This window comes from Furipterus horrens, unplaced genomic scaffold (genome assembly GCF_987537825.1).
Source record: "Furipterus horrens unplaced genomic scaffold, mFurHor1.1.pri manual_scaffold_6, whole genome shotgun sequence".
In the NCBI taxonomy this organism is placed as follows: Eukaryota; Metazoa; Chordata; class Mammalia; order Chiroptera; family Furipteridae; genus Furipterus; species Furipterus horrens.
The window spans coordinates 110681089-110687088 of NW_028327176.1; positions in this window are offsets into that span (position 1 = coordinate 110681089).

A 6000-nucleotide genomic window follows, 5' to 3' on the forward strand; every position below is an offset into this window, starting at 1 on the left:
CTATCTGGAAGTTGAGTGTATGCTAACGTGGTGCCAATGGTAAGGGGTTATGTGGCTACGAAATGTGATAAAACTATTAAAAGTTCATAAAACAAGCTGTGAGACCCATGACTCATTGATATATATATATATATATATAATGTTTTTTGACAGTAGGAATGCTATCAGTACTCAGAGAGGTAGCCAGGTAGCTGGTGAATATGATACCAACAACAGTTAATAAATTGTAAACATTTTGAATGAATGTAAATTAGAAAAATTATTGTCCAGTAATTATTATCACATTTTGCTTTGCAGTATACCAAAGATTAAAAGCATGATACTGCTGCTGGGGACATGAACAAACTCAGTTTCGTGAATCAAAAAGATGCAGTAACTCTTGTTATATCCAGCATCAGCAATTACATTATCCATTCACAGTCCTCTTTTCCATGATTAAAGGTGCACTAATAAGGCACCATGGAGAGCAATCCAAGGGTTGTCTGTATTATACAATGTCTCTGGATATCCAGGTCATTATACATATGGTAAGCTAGCTTACTTTTTTTTTTCATAGTTATTATCAAGAAAAAGTTATGACTTTATTTTATCAGACAAACTCTTAACAGATGCCTAAAATGCATTTCAACAGGAGAAATGCATTTCCAAACAGGATATAGCTGGGAGGAAAAAGCAAACTCTCCAAGTGCTCTACACATACACATATCCAACATCAGACTCACGTATTTTTAAGAGATGACTCCATGTTAGTGTGTTCTCCACCTATTTCATATATAAATATTTCACAGGTACCACAGTTATAGGGTGGATATTCTCAGAGCAACCCCATTAATGCAAACACTGTATAAACATAAATATAAATAGAGAGCTATCCTTACATGATTATTGAATAGAAAATATCTTATGTCTATGCATGAATAAATTATAACTACTGGTAAGCCCACCTCTTCTTCTAATGGTGTAAATAACCATAATCATCACTGAATTGATTTGTGTATCTTAAATATTTATTTCATTTTAACATGAGTTCTAGTCCTGAAAGCATTTTTATGGTATTCCATTTACTATATTAGTATTTCAACAATGTGATATTATGAAAAATTTTGCACCAACCAAATTTGTTTTTGAAGGAGGAATAAGGCATACATTATAGAATATATTCTGTAGCTAATGCACAAACTGTGTATTCAATACTTTCAAAAACTCTTATAAGAAAAGCCAGGCAAAATGGCATTTAACCAGACTTATCTTCAAACTCTAATAAAAAATACGAACCTGTATTATTAAATAAAACACACAGTTTCCATTTCAGAGTTCTCATCAACTGTAGGTACCTCATTAACCTGGCTAACAATTACCCCATGGATTCAGTAGAACCCACTTACAATAAGAACAATAGGTTAATAAAATTATAGCAGCCCAATAATTTATAAACTTCAAGGACTCAGTAGAACTCACTCACAATAAGAACCATGGGTTAATAAAATCATAGCAGCACAATCATTTTTATTAAGCTTTCCAATGCCTTGGTGCCTTGGACAGAGTATAAAAAAGGACCAAAATAGTGAATGACTAATTTTCATCTACTGAAGAGCCTGGCAGAGTCCATTACGTAGAAGGTGTTGTTTCAATATTTCTATTTATTTTAGTTCCACTAACTAAACTAGTGAAATAAGTTCCAGTTTCTTTTATAACTTTCATGACATATTTTAGGGTTGCAAGTAAGAAAGAAGAGAATGGGGACTTGGCTGTGCTGACAAGCAATAGCAGCAGTAGCAAGTGCAATGAGAAATCTCTCATAGGTAATGTGTTCAGAACCAAAATTTATGCTCTATGTTAATATGCCACAGCACAAAATGAATATTCATCATTCATAGCTGCTTATATATACACAGGAAAAAAGTGTTGACTGATTGGAAAACTTTAAAATTATCATATTGAATTTTAGCAGATACAAATGTATAATTTAAGAATAGCAGATGAGAGAGAAAGGGCTGATAATTGTTGAGAGCCTACTATTGTGTTTGGAATATTGCCATTCTAAATCTTTACAAATGTAAGAAAGGAAGGCCAAGAAAGAAGCTAAAATTAAATCTAAAGTGGAATGACAAGTCAAATATGGCATTTCTGATGTTAAAATTATCTCTGTTTGGAAAACTTACCAAGTTCATTTTGTTTCATAACTCCATGGACAATCACTGCATTCGCACGTATTGGCTGACATTGGTAGCAGCTGAGGAATTATGGGGAAGGGGAATGAAGGTATTGTTTCAAGGTGAAAGTTATTGACTGTCTTTTTCAAGGTAAATCCTTAAATTGTTGAATTATAGCTCACATATTGATTATTTCTAGAGATCAATATATTAAGGCAAAAAACTTGCATCAGTAAAATATAATATTTTTAATACACAACAAATGAAGATCTGAACTCCTTTGTATTCAGTAGAGATAAATACTAAGAGGTGATTTAATAAAAAGAATCTTCAAGTACACTAAAATTTTTGCCACAGAGACAGATAGATAAGCAATTGTTTTAAACCACAAAAAAACAAGTTAATAAAGAGTGGATTAAATTTCAATGGATTAATTAAAAACATGCATGGAAAGGATTAATATTGAAACAGTATTTTAAAAGAATATCATCTTATTTTAAGGTTTAAAATATTACAGATGCTTGTTTATATTTTTTTTATTATTTTGATCTCTCACATTAAATGGCATTTCCATGCAGGAAACAATCATTATGAAATCCTACTGTATAAAATAGTTATCACAATGTGAGTACAAGCCATTTGAAGAGACTGATAATGAAATTATAAAACACAGTTACAGAAACTCAATTTTATCAGCCCAACAAAGGAGAAAGAACAAAATAAAAAACCAAACATAGACATTGTGTAAAACATTAACTATCATGATTAACAAATATCATAAAAATTATCTCACTACATGACAAGTAAACATAAAGTGCAATTCTAGGTTGAATCCTGGGTCAGATTTTGTTTATATTTTATTTTTATTTTTTACTATGGTGAGTGATGGGGTAGTTAGCAAAATGTGAAAAGGGTCTATAATTTTAGTTTACTGGTTTTGCTAATGGTATTGTGATTATATAACTGAATGCCTGTGTTTTTGAAAATAAATAATAATTTAAGGAGTAAAAAAGCATCATATTTGCAACTTACTCTAAGGTAATTAAGAAAAAATATATGCACATACATATACATATATAGAGAGAGGAAGAGACAGAAACAGAAAAACATAGAGACAGAGAAAATCACAAGTGATATAGCAAATGTTATAAAATATTAACATTTGGATAAACTGAATGAAGAGTATATTGGATTATTCTCTACTGTTTTTGCAACTTTTACATAAATCTGAAATTACTTGAAAATAAAAATTTAAATCTAGATATTACCAAAAATAATCTCAAAGTATTTTATCCAAACCTCAGTTTTGTAGCTAGCCACAGAGAGCACAAACACCTATTTTCATCATATAGGCTTTGGTATAGCATGCTCTGACCTCATAAATTTGGACACAAGTTGCCAAATATTTTTTAATGACTTTACTAATCTCACTAAAACAAACAAACAAACATGTATTTGTGTGTCACCTACTTATCTCTTTTTTAAAACAAAAATTAACACAAATAATTATGTTGGTTCTATTATTCCCTTTAAAATAACATTTTCAGCCATTTACTACAAACAACCATTTTTAAAGAATTTATTTAAATAAACTATAGGCATAAAATGTTCTGTTTTGAATAGAAATAACTATTCCTATTCTAATGATATGGGAAGAAAATGAGAAGAAACTGTTTAGAGTTCATGCTTGTTGTGTATGATCTTGGGTTTAGAATATGTCACAATATCCCTGCATTTCTGGTTTAACTGTGTATCTTCTAAATACTTTCTCCAGTTTATTGGGCACCATAACCAAAATGTATGCTTCTTTATATCATAATATGCTCTGTATGCTCCCGAATCTATTTAGTTGGCTGATTCAAAAATTAGAGAGAAATGGAAATAATGGGACATAGGGACAAAAGTCATTGTATGTGACATAATTTATCATTGTGGCAAAAATTTAAGATAAATGCTGCTAAAAACAAAACAATAATTAACATCATAATCAGGGTGAAAGACTAAAAACTTTCTTACTAAGATCAGGAACAAGACAAGGCTGCCTGCTGTCACCACTTCAGTTCAACCTAGTCTTAGAAGTTCTATGACTGGACAATAAAGAGAAATAAAAAGCATCCAAATTTGAAACAAAGAAGTAAATCTATATTTATTGATGGATAACATGATCTTATATGTAGACATTTTCAATGACTACATAACTACTGGAACTAATAAAAATCAGCAAATTTGCAATTTCAAGATCAGCACATAAAATTCAGTTGTGTGTCTATACCCAAGAAAAGGGCAATCATAAAAATAAATTAAGAAAAATCTTTACATAGATTAGCATCCAAAATAATAAAATATTTAGAAATAAATTTAACCAAGGAGGTGAAAGACTTGTACACTGAAAATGACAAAATATTACTGAAAGAAATTAAAGATGACCTAAATACATGGAAAAACATCTTATATAAACATGGATTGGAAGACTTATTATTAAGATAGCAATACTATTCAAAGCAACTAGAGTCAAGGTAAGTTCTGTCAATATTCCAATAGTATGTTTGCAGAAATGTAAAAGTCAATTCTCAAATTCTTACAAAAATGCAAAGGATCTCAAATAGCCACAACAATATTTAAAAAGAAAAACATACTTGGAGAACTTATGCTTCTTAATTTCAAATTACTACAAAGCTACAGTCATCAAAAACATGTGGCACTGGTGTAAGCATAGACTTATAAATAGTGAAATAGAATTGAGAGTTCAGAAGGAAACCTATACATCTGTGGTCAGTTGATTTTCATAAAGTTTCCAAGACTATTCAAAAGGAAAAAAATAGTTTCTTTAACAAATGATTCTGGGACAACTGGACATCTAAATGTACAAGAATGAAGTTGGATCCCTAACACTATATACAAAAATTAACTCAAAATGGGTCAACAGACCAAGTATAAAGTCTAAAACAATAAGACTTTTAGAAGAAAACAACATATGCAACAAAAGAGAAAATATGTTAATTCGTCTTTCTCTAAATTTTAAAATGTTGTGCAACATAGGACATTATCAAAAAATTAAAATATATCTTATAGAGTGAGAGAAAATACTTGCAAATCAAATTTCTGATAAAGGCCTTTTACCCAGGATATAAAAATAACTCTCACAAATAAACCAAAAACAAAATTTAATTTTAAAACTTGGCCTTGAATAGACATTTCTCTAAAGAAGACATGTAAATGGCCAACAAGCAGATGAAAATATACTCAACTTCATTAATGATTAGGAAAATGAAGATAAAAATGGCAATGTGGTACAACTTTACACCCACTATGATGCTTATTTTTTGAAAAAAGTAGAATAAATTCTGACAATGTTGTGGGGAAATTGGAATGCTTATATGTTGCTGATAGGAGTGTGAAATGGCATGGCAGCTAGGGAAAACAGATTGATAGTTTCTCAAAAAAGTAAGCATAAGTTAGCATATAACCCTGCAATTCTACTCCAAAATATACAGGGTGGGAAAAAGTAGGTTTAAGTATCCACTTTTGCTGGTTGTTGTTTAAATTACCAGCTATCATTCCCTAAAAGATAAATCATAAGAAAGGATATGAAATAATCATAAAAATAACGAGACAAACAATGCAAATAATATAGTAATTAATAAATAGTACAAGGATATACTGTGTTTCCTGTACTGACAGGTGTAAACCTACTTTTACCCACCCTGTGTATGCAAAGGAATATAAAACAGGTACTCAGGTAAATACATATACTAATACGTTTCTTGCAGCAATATTTACAATAGCCAAAAGGTGGAAACAGCCAAAATGTCCACCATCCATTGGATGTATAAACAAAATATGATCT